We start from the raw sequence: 25,628 nt of genomic DNA, 5'->3' as shown, positions 1-25,628 counted from the left end.
GTTAACGTGTTGGTTATGTACTTGATCTCTAAGCATATTGTTCTCTCTTGTTAGTTTCCAGTTTTTTTCGTGATCTCTTCTACTTTGATAACCTCCATGTGACTCCTCTCTTCTAAGGCCAACAACCTCTCTTTCATAAGTAGGTCATTAACATATCGATTTGGACACCATGTCAAAAGTGTTTTTGTAGGGCTGCAAGTATTTGACAGAACCTTTTCCACTATTTGTTGTGTGAGAATCATTTATCTTACCTTTGGGAACTAGTGTTGCATTGATTGTTTCATTATGATCCTTTTGCCCAACCTTCGTAGCATCAATAACCAAGGTTTTTGGTACCGATTTTGGCAATATAACTGCAAGTTTACCCCTCTTCAAATATTTAACCTTTCAAATCTTTCCACGTCTGATTATTTCTATGTACTATTTCGCATTCACATACACACATTTCCCCTCCTCCCCCCCGATGTTGGAACATTGAAATTGGGGAAAGCCTAATGATCCTGGTAGCTGAGTGTCACTTGCTTCCCTCAGGTTGCTAGAGTTCCCAAACCTTATTGGAGAGAACATCCCAGGAAAGACTAGAAAACCCCCCTGATTTATCATCACAAAGACAAATCTGAAGTAAACTATCCCTTTGAACAATTTCCAATGTGTTGGTACCAGACGCTGGGTTGTTATTTGTTGTAGCCTCACCTATGTCTATGTGCAGTTCTATTTTCTTAGACTGATCGAACATTTTGTTTTGGTTGACGAAAGTTTCAGCTGTCTGAGATCCATCAAACTCTGGTATGTCTCTGCCAATATTTCCCTCCATAATGAATCATTGCAGTTCACTAAAGTTTTAAAGGTGTTTTGATTTTGTGTGGATTTGCACACTAAAAGTGTAAAGGTTTTTGTAATTGTACATAGAGTTGTGTAGTTTCTTTTTTTTTGCCCTTTCTCAGCATGGGATAAAGGGGAAAAAAGAAAAAGAATAAATATAGAAGACCAGAGGAAAAACATGGAACACACTTGAAACCCAAAGCCCAAAACCCAAGTACCTTGCCAGTGCTCCATTCTTGCTGACCTTTCTCATCTTGCTAGCCCTTATTTATAGAGGGGAGTTGAAAAAATTAATAAAGGTGGTTGGAGTTAGATGTTAAAAAGGAAAGATGGGAAAATAATGAGGACGCAAAATTCATAGAAGAAGAAAAAAAATGCTCTAGTTGAGAGAGGAGAGTAGGGTTAAGGAGATCAAATAGGCTATTAAGAAGGATAAACACTAGTAATCCAAGGAAGGGCATAACTACCAAGTTCCCTTTAAACTTAGTTTTTCTTCACTTTCAATGTTTTAGTATATTTTCTATTAGACAAAATTGTCACCCAGCTCTTCCTTACATGAATATGCATTGTGACAATTTAGTTATCAACATTTTCTTTGTTTGTTATTATTCTAGTTGTCTATGCCCACATCCGAACCTTCATAGATTTGATTCATCTTCTTCACACCTACATCCTACTCCATATGTTCTCATTTTAACACTATGAGAAATGGTTGGGGAAGTTTGGGCCTTTATATCTGATATTTATTTCTTTCTAAAATTAGTTTATACCAGCTAATTCATATGTTCTCGAAGTGTCTTTTTGGGGGCATTCCCTGCAACACCATTTCGTGCATACTCTATTATCTGTGAAATTTGTGAAGTTTACAACTTTGGAGGGGGTACTGTTAATGAGTTTTATGCCTATAGAGACGTGTCATATGCTATTTGGAAAGGTTACTTCTTTTTTCCTTTACTTTTAAATTTGTGGAATCATTTTTTGTACTTGTGGACATTTTCTTCACTGCCCAAGTTAGTTATTGACAAAACATATAATTGGTTTCCCTTTTACAATCTTATTGTTAAGCTCCCCTAACTTGTTTAGCATTGAAATAAATTGATTTGCAGTGGCAGAGGTTATTTAGGCAATTCCATCAATATTATTTTTCATAGTTGGAAAACTTGCCAAAGACAAGTACTTGATAAGGCCTACAAAAAATCGAGAAAAAATTTGCCAGTTTTAGACAAAGACCCAGTAAAAAAAACTAGGAACTTGAAAAATTACTTTAAAATTTAATTTTAAATGCATTTTCTGCAAAATTCAATGAGAAGATGCATCCAATGAGTCAATAAATGAGAACACAAAAGAAACAAGCTTAGTCTAGATATATTTAAACACAAAGTGGGTACAAAATCGCATTCTCATGAGGAATGTTGATGGTTAGAAGCAAAATAGACTCTATAGCATAGTACCACGTGGATGCATCCCCCCCCCTTTCTCCCCCACGTCCTGAACACTTCAACACACCAAAGACTTGGGAACTCCGTCCCCTTGTCCCCAACGGCACCACCAAATTTTGCCACCTTCACCAAGGATGGGGGACATCCCAATGTTAACTATTTGTAGATTCGACTATTTATGTTTAATGTTTGATGTTCCAATTCAATGCAATGTTCAATTATTTACTCTTTTATATCTTTATATCTTCTATTGTAATACAAACTTCCATAACTAGCATTTTAAGTACCATATATATATATATGCCCCCTCTCCTGTCTCCCACCATCCCAAAATTAAGTCCCCTCTATCCCCTCATCCCAAAAACTTGTCCCCCCATTCCGTTGTCCCCCCGTCCCCCACGGCGGTGTAATTATGCTATTTAGTAAATAACTTATGTCAAACTAGAATTAAATACATCATTACAATTACATCTTCCTCTTCCCAACTCTAGTAAAATTAAGGGAGAGATAGAACCAGAGGGTCTAGTCCTAAAAGTCTACACTAGGCATGATTGCGCCTCCTCGCTCTATATGTTTGGCTCAATCTATGGCTCATCCTCCATCCTAGATTAAGCTCTTCCTTCAGCTTCTCCTAGCACTAAAAATGACTACTCATTCAACTCAATATCATCTAGTGTGAAATCAAATCCACCGTGCACCTCTATAGCCTACCTCTGTAAATCATTGAATGTCATCCTCTTCAAAAACCACCCCAAATCCACTTTAAATCTGCTTCACATCGATAGAAATTAGTTTGCAATTGCTTAGAAGACTATTTTCCCCCTTGGTAAAATACATGTGAAGAAATGAGAAATGAAACTAATTTGGGCCATTTTTTTGCCTTTAAGTGGTTTTATAAAACTAAGACCATGTTTATAACAAAAGCTCACCGAGTTTTGGCAAAAACTCGACAAGTACTCAACGAGTTTTTGCCAAAAATTCAATGAGATTTTGGTGTTAGTTAAAGTCATAAAAACTTGTCAAGCCAAGAAAATCGACTAGTTTTTGCAACTTGGCAAATACTCTACTAGAGTACATCTATGTTTGTAATGACCCCTACCAAGAGCCCATTAAAAACCTCTAATGCTGAACTAAGAAATTTTGTCAAACACTTGGCATGCAACTGAAAACCACTATAGAAAGTAAATGTTGAACATAGGAAATTGCTCAAAACCATATGCCATTCATATATCAACAATTTGCAACAATGCCATACATATTTCAGCCAATAATATGATTATCAAACCCTAGGTTGGCAATATAGATAATCTAAAAATTACAATACTCTTTCACTTGCAAAATCCTAGCCTTTCTTTGATTCCAATAATGTCAAATGGCAAACAAAGACAAGTGCAATGTAAAATAGTAAAGTGCTGAAGCTATATTTTGTATTCAGCTGAAAACATACATTTCTCAGAAAATATGCCAAATGCCAAATGAGAAGTGAAGAACCTGATTGTAGATGGCTGTAATAATTTTTACCAATGCTAAAGATGCCAATACCCAAGCCAAAGTCACCCCAAATCTGAAAATGTACTTTGCAAATTTTCGAAAATGTCTAGGAGTTTTGAAAAATTCCTTAAAAATAAATCATGGCATTTTGGAACTCCAAAATGCACCTATCTTTATTTCCTCGATGATAGAAATCTAATGCAAAAAATCCAGAATGATATGCTAAGTAATGAAGAAGATATGAACAAAAATGTGGTTCCAAGCCCTATCCTGAAATTCTGAAAATTGGATCAGACTTGAAGCAAAAACGAACCAGCAGCTATAAATCTTTCCTCCACCAAAATAAAGCCTTCTAAAGATGTCCTGCAATCAATCCATGACTGAAAAATGTATAGTCCTCAACAAATGCCCTCCTTTAATTTCGGGTCTACTGAAAGAAGCCTCCTAAAATTTTAGATCTGCTAAAAATGGCTTCCTATAATTTCGAACCTGCTAAAAACAGCCTCCTATAATTTCGGCCCTGCTAAAAATGCCTCCTAAAATGCTAAAATGCTGAAAATGGCCTTAGGCCCAATGATGCCGTAACTGAAGTGTCTGTAGTATCACCTCCAAATGTGCAACCCATCAAAGGATATTTCACCTCTTCAGTTATGCAAAATCCTTAGGAGACTCCGTTCCTAAAGACCTAGTGACTATCTGAAACCACTTGGCTCCATAATGGACTGTGACTGAGTCACAATTTGATGTCAAGGGAGAAAATACAAACTAGATGATCAAATGCAAGACCCATAGGGTCTATTTATTCACTTTTCAATAGCTTCCTCTAGAAGTCACTTAAACATTCTAAAAGCATCCAAATATTCTTATGAAATAAAGTGCACTTTTATAAAATATTACTTTATAATAAAAAGTGCATCTCAACATCAAATTATAAAACTAGGCCCGAATAAAGTAACTTTACTTTATAACAAACGTAGGCCCAAATCACTAATCAACTGTAAGGACAAAATACTGCCAAATAGTCGCTGGTCGACTCTCTCCACATCACCACCAGTCTACGAGAGCCTGTGATAGACTGATTCGGCACGATAAACGATGTCAGCCAAAATGGGGACATGACAATGTTTTTCTTAATTTGAGCACGGGGTCATAAAAGTTCTTCTGGCAATATCCAATATTGTTCAAACTTTCCAGGTGAAACTCTTTCTTTGCTCTTTTCTTACTCAACCTCCTTTACCAAGTGAAACTGTTTGTTTTCTTATTTTTTACCCAACCTCCTTTACCATGTTCTGGAATAATTTAAAAATGAGGAAAACAATGTGCTAATAAGCATGTCAAGAGGTCATGTTTCATGGTACTTTTTATTTGAAATTAAAAAACATAAAGCACCAATTCTAATGTGAACCCCATTTCTTTACATTCCTTTGGCCTAAAGCAGGATGACATAAAATCCCATATAAAAACAATCAAAGTGAGCTGCCAGAATTTCAAGAAGCTATTGCTATTTCAATAATAAGCCTTTATTTAAGTATTAGAGAGTTTTTTCCCTTACATGCTATGCTAAGGGAGGAAAATTCACATTTTCAATTAGGCAAGAGCCTACAACTTATTGGTAAATTGTGAGCCTCTCATCGGGGAGGTCTTGGCTTCAAATGTACTCGAGATTAACATATAATATTTATTATCTTAACAATAATAAATAATAAATAATCTAGGCTTCGGCCGATTATCTATCAAAAAGAAAAAATTATATTTTCAAATAGATAGAAGATAAAATAGTATAAATAAAACATTTTTTATTAAATTAAAACAAAAGATTTTTTTAGAAACTAAAGAAGTATAAAGGATTTAATTTGAACTTTCTAATAATTAGGATTAAATTGTATTTTATTGTAGAAATAGTTCTTTAATGATATTTTTAACTAGACTTAAAATAAACTTTTTATTTTTATTAGTATTTTGGCATATATGTTTATTTTATTTAGTCGATAATGTTTTAATAACTAGCACCTAGATTTTACTATCTCGCATAGAGTTAAGAGGTGTTAACTTATTGTGTAAGACTTATTGGGGGTGTGGATTTTTATCTCAAATTTTGTTCTAGAAATATTTTTCTTAAGGTGGTGTCATTAATACCTATCCTATCTTTTGGTGTTCAAAATCTTGGTGGATTAAATACATGCAAGGTCATTATCTCAATGTTACTTTCCTTTTTTACTATCATCTTACAAGGGAGATGACAAGACTTTTGATAGCGATTGTATATGTGGGATTAGTTATTGCAACTTAATAATGAGGAACTAGCAAATGGAATAGAAACTTGTTCATGTGCTCAAGATAATGACCTTTTTAATTGGGAAATTTAGATTTTTCTTTTTATTTCCAATGGGGGATTGCTTAATATGGACGGTGTTGAAAATGGGAAAATAGGGAAGGATAGGCATTTTGTTTTTTTCTTCTGACCTATTTATTACAGAGCTGACTTAATTATGCTTTGGCCAAAGCGATTTTTTTTGTTTTTTTGCAATCATTTGATGCTAGTGAAAAGATTATGGTTCTTACTCCCTGTAATATCACTAGGTAGATGCTTCATTATTATATATAAATGTTCAATAGGACCGAACACTGCACTTATTCCATCTGACCTGCCGATTTCAGCTTGCTAGGTTCTTCATTCGAGTTCGGGTGCTCAACCTTCTACGTGGAGCATTGGGGGAGCTAGCCACTTTATGGTTGGGCAAAGAGAGCGCTTAGACCTCATTCTTGTCTCATGCATAGCAGATGGAGAGTCGTCTGATTGCTAAAGGAGGTGAGATTATGTATAGTATCATTTTATGTTTCACATGATAATTCACTATGATGTTGGACCCCTTTAGTTGGCCAATTGTATTATTATCATGTGTTGTATCGACAAGTAGGTCAATCTTAATGTAATTATGGTGTATTATCTCATGTGTGAGAGAATTTTTTATAGCATTTGTTCCTTTATAATATTACTCTTTACTGACTTTGGATGATCTATGTTATTTTTGGACTATTTGTGTTGCATGGATGTTAATACCTTTCAGTTCATCAAGTGTATAATAAAGCCAATCTATAACAATATTCCAAGGATGGACAGATCGATATAAACATCAGCCACTTATCAATATTATTTTCACAAGTTCACTTGGTACTTAATTTTTAAGACCCATCAATAGTTTGAGGAAAAGGATGGATGCAACCTTCTCATTTCAAATTTTGAAAGAAGCCATAGAAGAGGTTGGAGCCTCTAATGTTGTATAGGGAGTGAATGGTTCAGACCATGTGTGTAAATTAATTGGCTTGATGGTGGAGGGTGCTTATAAGCACATGTTTTGGACCCTATGTCGTGTTCATGCATTGGACAATACCTTGAAGGACATGGGAAGATAGATTGGGTGAATGTAGTGGTGTCAAAGGCTAGAGATGTGTAGATATTCATTTGCAGCCATGCTTTGTTCGGCACAATTTCAAGGAAGGAATTCCTCAAGCTTGTCGCCACGAGATACATGAGTTGGTTCATTTTGCTGGAGAGATATTTGAGATCCAAGCAGCTTCACAATTAATGTAATGTCCTTTTAATCAAATAGGATTTGATAATAAATTATAATGATATTATTTAAATATTATACTATATAATTAAAATTTCATTAAGTTTAATGAATGGTCAAAAAGCATGAAATGAAGAGTTTTAGCTCTATCAAACATGAGATATAATCATATAAAAGGGAGAAGAGTTCACTGCAAAGGAGATATGGAGGGGGAAAAAATTGGAGTGTGAATCAAGAAAGAGTTAACAAAAGAAAAGAAATGAGAAGAGAATAAGCGACTCCTTCAAAGGACAAAACTTGTGAAGAATTGTGCTCTTTCAAAGGGGGATAATTTTGAGAGGTTGTGACTCTTACAAAGAGCAGAAATGATAAAGAGATGTACTCTTTGAAAGGGTGGTAATTATGAAAGGATGTGGCTCTTGCAAAGGGTAGACATAATGAAGTGTGACTTCTCCCTCACATAGAAAGATATAAATGGTAGATGGTTTCATTTGAGGAGCATACTTAAGGGAGATCATTTTAGAAAATTATTTTTTATTCTCAAAAGTGAGAAATGGAGGAACTTGACTCAATTCTTATGAAAGGCGGTGACTCTTTCACAATTAAGTATAAAGGACAAATCATTCTAAGCAATCAAGGATTGCTTATTAATCATCACTAATGAATCTACAAAATAACTATCATCAAGTCAAGCAAACAATCAATCAGCAAATCACTCTATCAATCAGCACTCATTCAATCACCATTGACCAACATATCAAACCAGTTTTCATTATGTTATCACTCATCAATCATCTAATCAACAATCACTCAATTGTCACTCACCAACACCTCAAATCAAACAATCAAAGGAATCCATTCGATCGATCAATCATTCAACAACAATTCATTAATCAAGTAAAATTGAATGATCAAAGAAAAGTAAGAAGAAACAAATTAAAATCAGAAATGAATTTGTACTAGAAGCAGCACCAATTTAAATTAAAAGATAAAGCTAAGAGACAAGTAGAACAATAGATCTGTGCATATGCGTTCATGTAGTAAAGATACTTATAGAAATTATTGATATTCGTGAGTAATCAAAATATGCACTTTTTAATATAGACATGCAATGGAAGATTCATATAATAGTCTCTTCCAAATTTAGAGTAATGAATTGCACTAAGGAAGGACAAATAGCCAAACTTTAGTAAGCCACCCCAAAATGAATGTTATGCTTGTGGGCTAAGAAGCTTAGGTTACCCTTGGGATTAAGGTCGCATCAAGTACAACACCCCAAGATGGAAAGGATGATCAACCTTCCGTGCTCATGGGCCAAGAGGAGTAATGGAAGACTGGTCTTCCATTCTTTGGTAGTACAAGGATGACCAATCTTAAGACAATGGCTTGCAAAAGTTTGAACAAAGTCCTAATGAGACTACCATAGGAATCTACTTTGAAAAGGCAATTGCTTATTTGTATTTCAATATAAATAATGTTTATGAATACTATGATGTTTAATGATGATTACTATGATATAATAGCTTATCATTTAGGATACTTATCGCATGTAGTACAATAAGATATAACATAAAACAAATACTTTATTCATATACGCAATATGCACTCCAAATACAATGCTTACAATGACAATGATTATGATGATGATGATGTTCCAATAGTCCCTTCGGACGATGGACATACTTTCCCGAAGGGGTGACTCAACCGTCACAAGCCCTTTTGGATACAATTCTACCCATCGGCTACAATATAGATTTTACCAACATCATCCCCCCAAAAAGAAAAGTCGTCTTTGGATGACAATTACAAGATTACCGAGACAGATTAACAAAATGGAATACATTAACTGTGACTAACTATAATAAAATAGATCTTTTTCTGTCACATCACATTCACATTCCTCCTATGCCTACACCAAACTGGTCTCCAAAAACACGTTGCATTTGTAGCCTCTGCTAACACAATACTGTCTCCCTAGCCAATCTGACCTTGATAGCCACCTGTGCCACCTTCTTTGCTTCCAACACTTGGGTAGACTGAGCCAAGTGTCACTCTACGACCTCCAATTGGATGGTCAACTCCTCCCGAGATCTCTATGCATCCACCAAGACAGCCTCACGTCCAACACCTACTCCGAGTGCCTCAAAGCGTAGCACCCCTCTCGAAAGGCTTGCTCCAGTGCCCTCTCCACCTCTAGCATACAAACACTCCATGCCTGCAACAACTCCAAGTCTCATCAACTAGTCACACTTCCTAAGACTAATAACTGAACTAACCGGAGGTCTAGGGAGCAACACCTCCCAGCAAGCCCGCTGCCAAGACCAAATTAGCACCCTCAAACCCACACAAAAGTCCATGGAACATACCATTTTTGTGATTTTCTTCTGATCCCATATTCTTTCTACCAACCACTTATGTTTTCTTCACTACCTGTTTATGTATTTCCCTTTGGTACACTGTTTTGATTTGTCATCGTTTTTTTTTTTTGTTTTTTTTAGGACCTCCTATGACCTTTCTTTTGTGTCCGTGCAATGGTCATCCCTTGTATCAATTTATGTCATACGCTTGTGTAATGATGTTTTATAACTTCTCTTTGGCTGTCGTACGATGTATGGCACTCTCCTGTCCATACGTTGGTCTTCTTACGGTGTTTCAAGTGCCCCTTCTTTGTGTGAGTCGTACAACCATATGGTGGTCCTTCTTTGTTTGCTGTCGAATGATCTAATCTCCAGGCGTACAATATAGTGCCATGTCTTCTCTTGCTACATGTACCTAAGGTCGTACAACCATATGGTGGTCCTTCTTTGTTTGCTGTCGGATGATCTAATCTCCAAGCGTACAATATAGTGCCATGTCTTCTCTTGCTACATGTACCTAAGGTCGTACAGTGCTCTTTCTATCTTTCCTGATTGCCTTTCTTACCATACAGTGTACCCATGCGGTCGTACGGTGTCCAACTCCTAGGCCATACAATATAGTGCCATGTCTTCTCTTGCTACCTGTACCTAAGGCCGTACAGTGCTCTTTCTATCTATCTTTCCCACTTGCCTTTCTTACTGTATGGTGTACCCATGTGCCGACCATGCGGTCGCATGGTGTCCACCTCCCAGGCCATACGGTGTTCACCTCCAAGGTCATGCGGTGTCCACATCCAAGGTCGTACAATGTCCACCATACGGTATCCACATTTTTTTTTGTATGGTGGGCTCTTTGTTATATCCTGTTTGTATGAAGACCATACGATGATTTATCTATGTTCCTCTTACACTATACATCCGTACAATAGTCTCTTCCTTTTCAAATAATGTCTATACAATCCCTTTGTCCCTGCCTGATGTCTGTATGGTGCCTTTTTCCTTCAACTGTTGGCCGTACATTGGTTATATATCCTTCATTTTATTTTGTTGTTGCTCATAATTTTAATTTATTGTTACTAATTCCAGGGCTATAATATGAAAATATGCTCAACTTTACACATTATTTACATTAACTTATCTTATATATATACATTATTTATTCTCTCAATTGTTCGTCAGCAGGGGGGCATTGTTTCTTTCATGATAGATTTTCAACTTTGACCCATTCACTGCATCAGGCACTTACCTCTCATTGAGCATCTATAATTTTATTGCCCCATTATCGCCAAGTTCGCGGATTTTGTATGGTCCGACCCATTTCACTTTAAAGTTTCCTAGTCTGATCTCATTGCACCCATTATATTTCAACACTATTTGGCCTAGTTGAAATTTGTTCAATTTTAAATGCTTGTCATGCCATGCTTTACGCCTATTATGTGTAACCTCCGTGGCCCATTATGTTTGTAGTCGTCGCTCATCAAGTTTATTTAAATTATACAATCTCTCCCTCAGACTTTCCATATCTCCAAGCTTGTTTTCGATCACGATCCTTAAACTTTGTACCACGAATTCCATCAGCTGCCACTCCTTGTCGTCAATAACTGTATTCTTGATTCTTGGACCTTCACTCTGTACTAATGAAGTTTTTATTAAGCTTTTCCTCTTTGTTATGATGTGCTTTCCTTGCTGCCGGCACCTTTCTAGTAAATCCGTAGTTTAGTATAACCTTTTCTTTCCACACAATCTGTTCACCGTGTACCGTACGGTGGAATCTTTTCTTTCTTTGGGTTTGTATGGTATGTTCTTCCTCTTGTACGGGCCATACGGTATGTTCTTTCCTTCAACTTTAGCCGTAATTTCCATTCCTTCTTTTGCTTCTTTGTATTCCTTTGGACATTCATTTTCCTCTCCTTTATTACTTACGTCAACTCTTAACATATTACAGCTCAAAAAGAACTCGTAGTCCTCCATCTACCAATGGAGTAGGTCGTTCACCGAGTGTACGTCATCATCGTTAAACTCTCCTTCTAGTCTCAATACTCCCTCTTCATTAGGTTCCATTCTCTTCTTCCCCTCGTCCCCTCCACCTTTGCCTTCAGAATCTGACAATGCTACCCCTCACCTATCATCTGTGTATGTAAGTTGATTACAAATCTTTGGCCTCCACATTCCATGGACAAGGTATTTCGTTTCCAATTATGTTTCACCTTCGCCTATACCAGCCAACCCCATCCAAGGATGGCATCATACCTTTTTTTTTAACTAAATGACCACGAAATCCAATAAGAATGGTTGTGTCTCAATGGTTACAGGGTGCGCCATCAGGGTCCCTAAGGGCTTGATTCCATGTTGATCAGCCATGAGTAGTTGAAATGTAGGTGGCCACAATGTAGGTTGTCCCAACTTTTTTCATATATCCTCCGGTAGCATGTTTACTCCTAACCCTCCGTCTACGATTGTGTCCATGAGTACGGCTCCCAGGATACCCATCTCTACTACTGTTGGATGTCTTTTTGTAGTGAGTGCTAATAGCATTGGGTCTGTTGCAGTCGCTCTGCTGCCATCCTTTCTTGTCTCTTCTATTGCTTTCGGGACTGGTGTCATGTTCAGTATCGTCATTCGCAACTAATGCATTGTAAGAAGGTCATTAAGTTTCATAGGAACTTCCATTTGCATTACCTGCCTTATAATATTTTGTTCTGCTAGGTTCTTCTTCGAGGTGTCGGCAGTGTCTTTTGTTTGTAATTTTTTCATATCCATTTGTTTTTTCAACTTCATTCGTGCTTGTTGCAACCTCTTCTTTTCTTCCTCTGCATCTAGGTACATTGCCTTCTTTGCTTGTTCGCGAGTGATGACTAGTATCTCCTCATCACATGTTTCAATACTTAACAAGTTAACCCCTTGCTTAGAGCATTTCGAATCCTCGTGGTCTCCTGGACCGCACCATCTGCACAATAGTTGTGGTTTTTTCTTCATGGTACAGTCTCTAGCGAAGTGTCCCTGGAGTTTGCACGTACGACATTGCATTATCAGCCATCCCCTCGAGTCGTATTGTATCCGACTTCGGCCTCCATTGTTATTATTATTATTACCACCTCGTTCGCGTCGGTTATTGTTACGATATTCTCCTGAGGTTGCGTCGTTATTCGTGTTCGTTCCTGCTCCTGAGGTGGACACTTCCTACGTCAATAACACTTGTTGGTGTCCCTTTGTCTTCATATTGAATGGGCATTCTTTTAAGGAATGTCCTACAATCTGGCAAATATCACAAAATTGTTTATTCGGGTAGGAGCCCTTTGTGTGGCCCTCCTCCTTATAGTCCGTACACCACAATTCCCCTTTCACTGAGTTAGGATTCTTTAAAAAAAAATTAAACTCCATCATCCGTAACATATCCTTCTGCAATGCTTGAACTTTCTTACTTGATTCTTCGTTGCTGTTGCTACTTTCGAAAGATGAATCGTCTGAGTCCGACGATTTGTGTTCCTTCTTTTTGCTCATTTTCTCTTCACTCTCCAGATCCATTGCCCAATTATACGCATCTATGTACAACATTGGAGGGACAATTTTCATCTTTTTCTTGAGTGTCAATCGTAGCCCTTAAACAAACCATCTTTTCTTTAATCTGTCTGCTAGTTAGCTCTCCATTTTCCCCACCAGCTCCTTCAGCCTTCTTGCATATACCTGGATTGTTTCGTTCTTCCCCTGTTTCATACTGTATATTTCCGCTACTATTTCGTTATCATCCCTCAGTAGTTGGAATTATGCTATGAATTCTTTCTTAACGTTCATCCATGTAGTTAATTTCTAAAGATCGGTATCCGAAAACCAATCAATCGCTACACCTTGTAGGGTCGTTGGAAACTGTTGGATCCAATCATCTTGGTCCATTACACCATTTGTCGTCTAGATTATTTTGCATGTCTTACAATGTTTGATTGGATCAGCTGTCCCATCGCTATTAAACTTTGACAATTTTTCCTTCAGTCCTGTCATTGTTAATTTCTTCTGATTGTGTGGTACTTGCTATGTACCTGTGCCATTATGAGCACCGGGGTTGTTTTGAGTACTTGCATTGTTCTAAGCACCGCGTTGTTTTGCACAACTGCGCTGCTTCAGACAACCGCCCTACTTTGGACAACCGCATTACCCGGTGAGAAAAGATCTTCCTCAAGTGAAGTTGTTCAATTCTCTACCTGTATCTGTTCGTCGGGTGTATCGGGAATGAAGAGTTCACTCCACACTCGTGCTCCTTCGGCACTTTGAGTCATGCGAGTTACTTCCCTTCTGTTCAGATTTGCTACCCTCGGCGTATACAAGTTAAGGAACTCCTTCCTTGTCTCTTCCATCAAATTCAGACGTTGTCGAGTTTCTTCGAGCAATTCCTTAGCACTCCTCGATCTGCTAGGCGAATGCACTCCCTCCATCTGTGCTCCTTCACCCTCTCAGTATCCATTGGTAAGCTACTAAAACATCTGTCTGCGCTCTGCCTATTGTGCTAAAATTAATACTCCGTGTGTTGTGTGTATCTCATCCTTATCTTTTATCTTATTCCTGTCTTTATTAAGCAGATTTGACATTAATCTTCATAACACTTCCTTTGTTCTAGGTTCGACTGGCAATGGCACCAAATGTTTACCATACAGGGTAAAAGGATACTTATCGCATGTATTATAGTAAGATATAACACAGAACAAATACTTTATTCATATACGCAATATGCACTCCAAGTACAACGCTTACAATGACAATGATTATTATGATGATGATGTTCCAATAGTCCCTTCGGACGATGTACATATACTTTCCCATAGGGGTGACTCAGCCGTCACGCGCCCTTTCGGATACAATTCTACCTATCGGCTACAACATAGATTTTATCGACAACAATCATGGCTTATGAAGTAATGTCAATTTCCGGTAGCTAATTTAGTGTCTAGGATGTAGTCCAGGATTTGTTTTCTAAAGGGCATTTCAATTGGTAAAGTTATATTCATAAATGTTAGGAATATCCAAATAAGGGTTATTACAATTAATCGTGGCAATGAAAAGTCAAGTAGATGGCAAGAGGCCAGCACAACAAAAGGAAGAAGTTTTAATAATTAAAAAATCCTTGATAATAATGGTGGTCCGCAATGAGGTGAGAAAATTGTTGATTTTATTATTTGATTTCTAAAATGTTAATTCAATAATTTATTAGTGTTCCTAACTTTGAAAATATTTCCATTATTTTTTTAAGATTTTAATTTTTGTAACATCTTTGCACTTGCAGATATGTTTGCTCTTCATTGTGCTTATTGTGCTAGTCATTAGATATGTTGATACTAATTATCCTAGCCTTGGAGAGATTTATTAGACATTTGATAGCATGCTTGGGTGGATCAAGCAAGCGGTTCATAGAAGGGCTCTACTTTGGGATTTTTCGAGAAGCATCTTAAGCTCATTGTGACATGATGGTGGAATACTACAAGCATCCCGATTCATATATCAGCCTATGCTCTCAATCCCAAATGGTATGCAAGAAAGACCTAGGAGAATGCCTTCATCTCATGGTGAAGAGGTGAAAGGAACCTTCATGATGTTTACCGTATGGGGTAAATAGTTTAATGCATACAGACAATAGGCAAGAACATGTAACACGGCAGTACTCCTTTTATTATTTGCATATATGCCGAAGAGATTACATAGTGCTTCCAATCATGCTTAAAGTCCATTTCGGACGGTGTACATATACCTTCCTGAAGGGGTGACTCAACCGTCACGCCCATTTGGATATAATTAATTCTACTCGTCGGCTACATAATAAATACCAACTACACATGAAAGCCCTTGGGAAAATGTATATTGAAGAGAAATCTGCTTTACTCTACACACATTAGCTTGCATTTGTCAATCTTTGTGGTCCAACCTTTAACAAACAAAAGGCAAGGTCACATAGAGAAACATTATCTCAAACCAATCCTATTGGATGGTGGATATGGCATGGAAAGGATGCACCAGAGTTGAAGCTACTTGTCATTCATCTTCTTTCACAGGTTGTCAACTCCTCCTTTGTTACACAGAGAAATTGGTCCACATGAAAATTCATCCAATCAGTGAAGAGGAACAGCATTACCTTAAGACAATTGAAGAAGTTGGTGGTTGACACTCTGCTTTGTAGCTACAGAATTATCAAACTCCTGCATATCATCAGACAACGACCTTAAATTAGGATGGTGATCCCAAAGATGCTATATAGATTGATGAGAAGGAAACACAAAAGGTATTATTTGGGTTTCCACTACCTTAGGCAGCCCCTTATAGTAGCAATCACGTTAAAAGGCTCCGATTTTGATTTATACCTAACAGTTGCATCTGCTCACTAGGGACATACATATATTTTCCATGTTGTTGTCATTTTATAGTGGAAACTTGGAGCCTTTGGCATGTATTATATATATGCATATTGTCAATTAGCATAGTGTTCCTTGTGATCCACAGTCACTGCATACACCATATAAAGCTGAAGCTGCAACTTCTTGAATGTTTGTTGAACTCTTTTTCGAATGACAGCCCTAAGTTTGGTCATTGACACTTGGAAAAATTGATCTCATATTTTAGTTCACTGAAGAAAGCCGAGTACCAGTAATAGGTTACTTAAGCACACATTTTCAAAGATGAAGATGTCAGAAATTTGAGAGCTTGAAGACTTGTATTTTGAGATTAGCTAGCTGATTATTGGGTTTGGAATGCTTGGGTACATTGTAAATGAGAATGTCTCTCTTTAGCAGTGTAATTCATCTTCTCAGGAGCCTTTTTGTGTGAGGGCCCCATATGTATTCTTTCTGCAAATAATAAAGCATTAGATTTCCGAATGTTCATTTGCTTATTTTGTGCCTCTGCAAGCCTGTTACTGATTGTTTATTTGACCGGTTAGAGTGCTGTAGCATTTTCCAAACTAGAAAGAGAAAAGAAAGAGCCTAAAGAGGCAGAAGCTTTTGGAGAATACATCTTTAGTCACCACTGGACTCAAGGGTAACCAGTAAAAGATAGGCCAATACTCATTAACGACCAACAAAGGGCTTCCACTGTAGAGACTTACTATGTCCTACATAAACTTATGTGGATTAAGCCAGCCAACTGAAAAAACCCTACAAGGAAGTGAGGTGTTCATAGTAGCTTGCATAACATTCACTGTCAAAGATCCTCCAAATGTAGAAAGAAGAACGAGTGCATTCTGCCAGCTCTGAACTTGTTGAATCTGGACTTCTCAGATATACCAAAGCAATCTGATCTTTGCTCTGGACAATTATTATTGTGTTTGGAAATTAAAAATTCAAGTTTTATTGCTCTGCAGATACACAATGCAACCAACTTGACCTACTCAGCCAGCAATTGAATCATATTTTTTACACCCCATCACTCTTCTTCCAGTCAAACATACATACTTTTCTCTCCACAAAATGAAATCAGGGTTCTCAATTTTGAGATTGTGTGCTCCTCCACTGCAAATCTGGACTCCCAAATTGAATAGTTATGGTAAGAGTCTAAGACAACCAATCCTCTATACTGAGAATAAGAATAAGTGGGTTGAGGTGGCTTGGTGGCCACTTGCAGAAGAGTGTGGTGTCTCATGGATCTATCACCATCTGCATTAATAAGTGCTGTAGCCAATGGCTGCTTGACACCTCCAGTGGTGAAATAGAATAAAAGAAGTAACCATAGAAGTCCCCTTAAAGAGGTAACAAGCTAAATGTCTAGAAAGTAATTAACTCCCAGAGGTAAAGGGCCAACCACCTCTGACTGTGACAAAGGAATAAAGTGGAAGGGTATTCTCCTATCTCTATGGACAAACAGTCTTAGCTTCTCATGGATCTCATGACAGATTTGGCACCTAGAACCACCTCCAAGGAGGGAAAAAAGCTGTTCTGTGGACTTATTACAATCAAAGAATACAAGGGAGAATGAATATCCAAGCAGAAAATTGAAGTTGTAGATTTTTGAGTAATTGTGAATTTCTTAATAGCATTTTTCCTACAGTGATGAGTTACATTTTACCATATAAATACATATGCATGCACACGTGCATATCTACATATATTTTTGTACATATCTGTATCCATAGACAGGTGAGAGGGAGGGGAAAGAGGGAGAAAGAGTGTAGGAAATTTTCATCTCTTTGCCAAAGATTTGCAGGTTAACCTGTTCCTGTGTTGTGTTACTAATCTATAGGGTTTCAATAAATATAATTCTCACAATCTTTTTTGTTTAATTATGCCTTACTCAAGCTTTCTATTGTCATACTATTTTAATTTTTTTCTTACACACTTGCGTGGATTAGTTATGCTATGTATTTGAATAGCTATTAACTATATTTTCACACTAAACTTAGACAGTATCCAGATAACTTTTATGCAAGAATCTGAAATATAAAAACTTTGTTAAGTATAACAAAGTTAAAAGAAATAACACTTACTTTGTTACATTCCATATTTTGTTTTAATTTAAAATGTTCTATATAGCTGTTGAGATTTTGTGTGAATTGGAAATGGTTGCTTAAATTAGTTATTCATTATGATTTCATGTATTACGGAAATGGTTGGTTACTTATTATGATTTCATGTAAATTGGAAATGGATGGTTAAGATGGTTATTTATTATGATTATATTAACTGCATTAGAATGTATTGGAACTGTACCTTCACTATGTTATTTTTCCTTTTCGGTGCACGACGAAGGGGGGAAAGCATTGGCAGGGAGGAACAGGGCATGAGCACCAACCAGCCACAAAGCTTGTCAGCTATTCGTCTAAACCACTTTGGCCAGGGAAAAGTAGACTACGTCTAACTAAATAATACAAGTATCCACTATGAGCTGACTAGGTCATCTAATTTAAAAAGACATATATATATATGAGCAATAAATGAAATAAAATTATTACCTTTAAATTGGAATCAGGATGTTCTACATCATCTGATGCTGGATATGATATATTATATAGATAATAGCCATAATACTTAGATATATTTGTATGTATTACGTTATGTGTGTGTGTGGATATGTAAATTTTAATATAACGTATATGTATGTGTATAAATAATACATACAAGTACGCGTAAATAATATGAGTATTATTTAGAATGGTATGGGTGAACTTCAATTCCCATATCAATATAATTTTTAAATTCAAGAAAATTCCATCAATCTTTTATATATCTTTTATTATTCCGACCTTTCATATTTCTTCCCAATTACATGTCCATCAACCAAGAATGCAACATACAAGCGCATGCCTCTACCACCCTGTTTTCATGCAACGTAACTCCATCTTTGCTCCTTTCCTATAGAGGCCGATCACTCTTCTTTATATTTGGCAGTTGTAGGTGATCCTGGTTGGACACTCAGCTCATTCACTACTATTATTGTCAAACCTGCAATTGTGGGGGTCATTCAAAAAATATTATCATTCCTTGCTAGCAGACACTTAAGTGTGACACCAACTACTATTCCTTTGGAGACCATTGTCCAGCGTTCAGAACAAGTGATCTGCAATCCGAAGTCATTCTTTTATCTAGTTGTTTTCCCTGAAGTTGCTCACTTTTATTCTCATAGTAACTGGATAAGTTATTTATTATTCATAGTTTTCATAAGACGGTTCACTCAGACTTTGATTGTAATATGAAAAGTCTACACAAACTGGATTGACACTGTTTTACCCGTCATGCCAAGAGCACTCAAGGGCTGATAATAACCTCTGCTATTTAATATATTTTGAAGCTTAGTATTGTGCAAAGAAAAATTTGATTGAACATGCCGTCCATGCTCTATGTTATTTAATATATTTTGAATCATAGTATTGTGCCAAGAGAAATCAATTAACATGTTGTCCATGCTTCCAAATACAGTGACATTGAATGCATATGTCCCTGAGTTTTTGGAAGTCTATCTTTGGCTGAAAATATATACAGCTACTCGAAAATCATAAAACTTTATTCCTCCTCCTTTTCTAGGTTATGGGTGCAGAAAGGAAGTCCTTTTAAACAACTAAATTTTATATAATGCAAGCTAGAAACACACCAGAGGTCATCAAGGATAGCCAAGAATGGCTGAAATGAGTGATGTAATCCATATGAAATGGACAGAATAATAAACCTGCGGAAAACATAATGATAGATCAGAACTGTGATAAACAATATAATTGGAATCTAGTCAACTCATAGTGGGAACTAGATATAAGTTATGTTTGTCAAGTTGAGCGGTGGGTGATTATGCACATAGTGTCTCATGGAAATCTCTGGCCGGGAATGATGCTACTATGATCATCAAAGGTCTAGATAGCTCGTAGTTGGATAGATAGTCTGTTGGGAGGTACCTGCAATCTAGCTGGCTGTGTAGTCGACAACTCTAACAAGAAGCTTCTCAGGTGGCAGGATGAGATGGTGTACACGTGCCTTATCACGTGCAAGGTTGGGCTATTCTCTGTAGAGAATGAATGGGGATTACACTAGGTCTGTGGTTGGATAGTTAAGCCCCAGTCAATGTTTTCTCTCCTCCAAATGCCTAGACTTGTACAGAGCAGATCAGTTCCTACTTCCTTGACATGGTGTGATCTAAACCTTGATAGTATTCCATTATTCCTTCAGTGGCATCTTCAAATCAGTGTAGCTATATATTTTTTGCAGTTTCTTTTCCATTTTCTATGGAATAGTTGTTATAATTTGCAGTTAAATTTACTTTGCTTATCATGTGTAATATAGTTAGTTGATCTATTCTGATCAATTTTTCAAGCTTATCAAAAGAGAATTAAATTTTTTAGTTGGTAGTTAATTAAGATCTTATCATGAGAATGCAATTAATCAGTTAATTTATGTTATTCCTTTTCATGTGAATTGGTAGCTAGCTTTACTTCTATTTGATAAAAGAAAGAGTATTTTAAGGTTTTTAGCCTTTAGAAAAATTTAGTTGTTACACTATTTGAATTCAGTAATGCCTATGACAAGTACAAGATCACAATTGTTGTTATGAAACAAAAGAAAAAATATTGTGAGAATTTCAAAACTGGAAGAAGTAAAATAATATTTGATTTGAGGAATGCTTATGGCAATTAGAAAATCAGAATTGTTGTCATCAAACAAAGAGAAAATTGTTAACATGCTTAGATAACAACACAATCAGATCTCATTATATAAAGCCAAATCTAGAAAACATACTAGCATACAAGAGCATTTGCTTAAGCATTTTCCACTTCATATTTTGTGGAAGTTCATACTACATACCATTCCGTGCAATCACATCAATTGAACTGCAATGACAGGATATTTTTAGATTGTGAATTGTGTCAATGTAAAAGAATCAATACTTGCAGAAGATAGACAAATAAAAATCTTGCACTATTTCTTTTATGGAATTTTCAAGGTGTGCCAAACTGTATGCTTAAATGTATAATGAGTAACTAGCAATGTGAACGAGTATAAAAGTTTGTTTACATTGTTGAAAGTGGTGAATAATCACAAACATAATGGAATTCTATAAACATAAACCATAGTTTCTGAGATTTAACATTCATAAAAAATTTATAGAATTGAATAGATTGTGAATTCAACCAAGATATAGAAATAATTAGTCTTAGAAAGTTTCTCCACCAAACCATGGTATATAAGCCCAATTCATAATTATTACAAACATAGATTACATGAGTGTTGTTATGTGGAGCCTAATCAGACTCGGAGGTTAATTTTTCTCCACTTCATTCGGCCTAGTTTCCCCCCCGATTTTACTACGGGAATTTGGGGGCAACGCCCAAATGCTCTACGGGTTCAAAGGCAACACCCCTTGTAGGGTCTTGGGGCAGCGCCCTAGGTGGGGTCAAGGATAGCGCCCCTTGTGGGGTCCTAGGGTCAGCGACCTCAGGCATGCTCCCTGTCGTGATACAGAACGGGGTCGAGGGGCAACACCCTCAAAAGCCAAGATGAATTTACTATTGTAAAAGGCATCGAGAGTTATATTTTTCTATTGGATGACTTATTCTAGCCCTAATTTTGTAAGCAGCAAAAAGGTTGTATAAAATGGCTTAGGGTTAGGGATTTTATAATGTATGATGATTTAGTAGCTTCATGCGTCAGTATTGAGCTGTAAGGGATTGCAAATTGTAATCAAGTTGTAATCACTGGATAATAAGAATATTGGACTTTTTGTTGGTGGACGTAACCGAGGGATTGGGTGAACCAGATTAAATCTTTGTGTCTTGTGTCCTCTTTTGTATGCATAAATTATTTCTGATATTGGTTATGTTTTGCATGTAAATGTTATTTCTGTCTTTTTAATCCTAACAATGAGCACATTCGTACACAACCATGAACAATCAAAACTTACTTGTCACAGCAACACACCCATTAAAAGATGCATATTCTATGACGTTCTACAAAATTCTTAGGAAGTTAATCTTGTTCCTTTATTCCAAAATTTCATTTTATTATTAATTTATACTATTCAAAAACAACACAACATAATTTGAGTAAAAAGAAGTGCTCAAGTTTGGAGGAATGTGGGAGGGCTTAGAGAATATTGGAAAAGTGTTTGTTGCATGCTTGGAGATGTTGGAAAAATGTGGCACGTGGATTCAGATGTCCGCTTGTTTTGGCTTGATCTAGAAGCCTATTCAAACTCATAAATCTTTATATATTAATGCATTTATGTGGGATTTGTGAGAAGAGTAAAGAGAAGTAGTCATTGTAGGTTTTATTTGTTATATTTCCTCGAGAAGAGCAAGTTACAATCTCCATAATAAGGGCATGAGCAAGTGCATTGTAACTTGTTTGTTGCAGATTAATACATTGGTTCAAAATTTTAGTGCTCTGAAGTGTAGGGTTTTTACCCTGAAAGATTTTTCCCCCTTTAGATTAGTGTTTCTTGTCTTTTGTCTCTCTCTCTTTCATTCTCCTCCATTTGTGATTCTTTAAGGGTTAATATGTTAGCCATTAAGCTGCTGAAATTTTCTTAGAATTGCAAGCTACATTGTTACGAGTATGGTTGTTGTTGCACCAAAAGACCAACCTATTAATACGTAATACAACCACTAGACTTATAGAATTGATAAGAAGCGGTTAGTCTCTTGTCATAAATCATGAGGGAGCGCTAACCATTTTCCCAACAATCTCCCCCTCAACATTACCCAAGGAGATTTGAACCTATGACCAAACTTTGATACCGCTTGTTACAAGTGTGGTTGTCGTTACAACTTCTAGACTTATAGAATCCATAGGAGGTGGTTAGTCCCCTTTCATGAATCCTGAGTGGAGTGCTGACCATTTAGCCAACAACATTATCTTTCATCTAGTTATGTGATTAGAAATAAACAATGTTTTTTTTCGCTTCAAAGGCATATCAATATGTGATTGTATCAACTTAATAAACAAAGGATGCTGTATACTGCTACTCCTTCTAAGATGTTATTTTCCCTTTCAGGTTTATCTCTTGTCCATGAAATCTTAAAAGAACTACCTAACTATTGCAATATTGCTATTAGGATTCAAATATGTAGTTTTTGAGTCAAACTCATTAACCCACATTTCATGAGTAGTGGTTCATAAGAACCCATTTCTTATGAGAATGAATGGGACGATTAGCACTCATTGCATCTATGTGATGCTCACAAGATGAAGTGTTGGGTCTTCCTAGGTGGTCACCCATCCTACTACTACTCCAACTCAAGCACTCTTACCTATAGAATTTTCCCGAAGTTATGCCCATTTAGCTTGTTACCCTACTTGCAAAAGCTTCAGCAAGTATTGTGCCTTGTGAAACATTCATTATAGGGCCTGTAAAGATATGAAACCCAACAGTCAAAGTTTTCCCTCCAAACCTCTTGGCTGTTCATATTCTAATTAATGTTCATTTATAAAAGGATGTTACTGCTGCATTGTAATAGTGTGGAGAGTTATGTCTCTCGATTAAGGATTAATAAGATTATTGCTCTGTTTGAAGAGTGGATTATAGAATTTGTGTGGATTATTTTTGAATTTCTATTTTTAATTTGCTGTTTGTATTTTAACAATTGGTATCAGAGCAGGTTGTGCTCATCTTGTTCAGCAGAAGAGATTCAAGTTTGAGTGGGAGCAATGGTATTTGAAGAAATAAAAGTTGAAAGGTTCAATGGACAAAATTATGCATTGTGGAAGATGCAGATGGAGGATTCTTTATACCAAAAGGATCTATGGCGACCATTACAAGGTAAGGCTAAGAAACCTATAGCCATGTCCAATGAAGATTGGGACATTTTAGATAGAAAAGCACTAGGAGCAATTCGGTTGTGCTTATCTCCATCTGTGGCATTTAATATATCTAAAGCGAAAACAGTTGTTGAATTGATGACAATACTGGATAAATTGTTTGAGAAACCTTCAGCATCAAATGAAGTTTTTCTTATTAAGCGGTTGGTTAATATGAAAATGGTTGAAGGTAAATCTGTGACAGAACATTTGAACAATTTTAATATTGTAACTACTCAGTTAGCTTCTGTAAAAATTACCTTTGATGAAGAAGTTCAGGCTTTGTTAATCTTATCCTCTTTGCCAGAAAGTTGGAATACTGTAGTTATGGCAGTAAGTAATTCTGTTTCTGGTTCAAATACATTGAAATTTGATGATGTTGTTGGTGTAATTTTAAGTGAAGAAATGTGCAGGAAAAGCGAGGGTGAGACACCAACAAGTAATGCTTTTATTGTAGATGACAGAGATGACAGAGGCAGATCGAGAGAAAGAGGAAGGAATACGAGTGATCATGATAGATCACATTCAAGGTCAAAATCTAGAAGTAGAGACTAGATGTTGGTTTTGTGGCAAACCAGGCCACATCAAAAAGAACTGTTGGACATATAAGAAGGTATTGGAAAAAGAAAAGGAAGAGGAAGCCAATGTAACATGTCAAGACGATACAGGTATTCTTATCCTAACCACTGAAGAAACTGCAGATCATGTTTGGGTGCTTGATTCCGGAGCATCATTTCATGTGACTCCACATAAGGAGTATTTTGAAAGCTTGCAAATTGGTAACTTTGGTAAGGTTGTTTTCAGTAATAATGAATCTTCTGATGTTTCTGGTATAGGAGATGTGCTGTTAAAATTAAAGAATGGTAATAGTTGGTTGTTAAAAGATGTTAGATATGTTCCCCAGCTGAAGCACAATTTGATTTTGGCTGGAAAACTTGGTTCTCAAGGGTGTGAAATCAAGTTTGACTTAGATAGATGGAAGGTTAAGAAGGGGGTTTTGGTGATTTCTCAGGGCGGAAAAATGGGCAGCCTATATGTAGTAGGTCGCAGTAAAGTGGGAGTTATTCATCCCGTGTAGACTTGTTCTCTATCACTATCACAACCTCTTGTAGAAGAATCTGATAAAAAATGTGATAAAAGAAGAGAATGAGAGATTAAAAATTACAGTAGCTGAACTTTTCAAGAAAAATGAAAAGCAAAATGAGATAATTACTAATTTGAGTTTATGAATTCTACAGCTTTCAAATGTGCAGGGTCCGATTTCTCGAGACGGCGTGGAGGAAGGGGAAGTCTATATCAAGATGAAGTCTTTTGAGTTCAAGAAGCTGAGAATGCAAGAGAAGGTTAAGAAAACACAGGCTCTACAGCTGGTAAAGCAAATACAGGCAACACCACTGGTGATTGGGCAGCTTATGGAGATGATAAACCAGGACAACACAGAGTCCAAATATCATATGGGGGGACCTATGTCTGTAGCAGAGTCTTCCATTTCTCTTACTTTACATTCCAAAAAGCATGCAAACCACATGGAAGAGTTGTTGCTAATATACATAGAGACTTGCTAAGTCCATCCCCAAGCCATTCGACAGTGGGTCAAGTTTGTTTTTGCTTTTTCTTTGGATCCCAGTGCTCCGTGCTTAGAATGCACTGATAGGGGTCTGTGGGTTGTGGGTGGTATGGCCAGAAATAATAGATATAGTG

The 25,628-nt window shown here is 36.6% G+C and overlaps 1 long non-coding RNA gene across 7 annotated transcripts in view; it reads right to left on the bottom strand.

The window, feature by feature from the left end:
• LOC149551421 (uncharacterized) overlaps positions 1-25,628 on the bottom strand; it is a 148,111-nt gene that overhangs the window by 120,863 nt on the left and 1,620 nt on the right. For 3 of the 7 annotated variants that reach the window (XR_016352740.1, XR_016352741.1, XR_016352739.1), the window contains exon 2: positions 20,937-20,962. The exons of the other annotated variants lie outside the window; for them this stretch is intronic. This is a non-coding gene — a long non-coding RNA (uncharacterized LOC149551421). The remainder of the gene's footprint in view (positions 1-20,936; positions 20,963-25,628) is intronic. 7 annotated transcript variants of the gene reach the window in all.

Source organism: Cupressus sempervirens, chromosome 6 (genome assembly GCF_028749045.1).
Source record: "Cupressus sempervirens isolate cs-2001-9-10 chromosome 6, ASM2874904v1, whole genome shotgun sequence".
NCBI classification, from domain to species: Eukaryota; Viridiplantae; Streptophyta; class Pinopsida; order Cupressales; family Cupressaceae; genus Cupressus; species Cupressus sempervirens.
The sequence above is the reverse complement of the archived record's forward strand: the minus strand, read 5'-3'. Positions and strand labels throughout refer to the sequence as shown.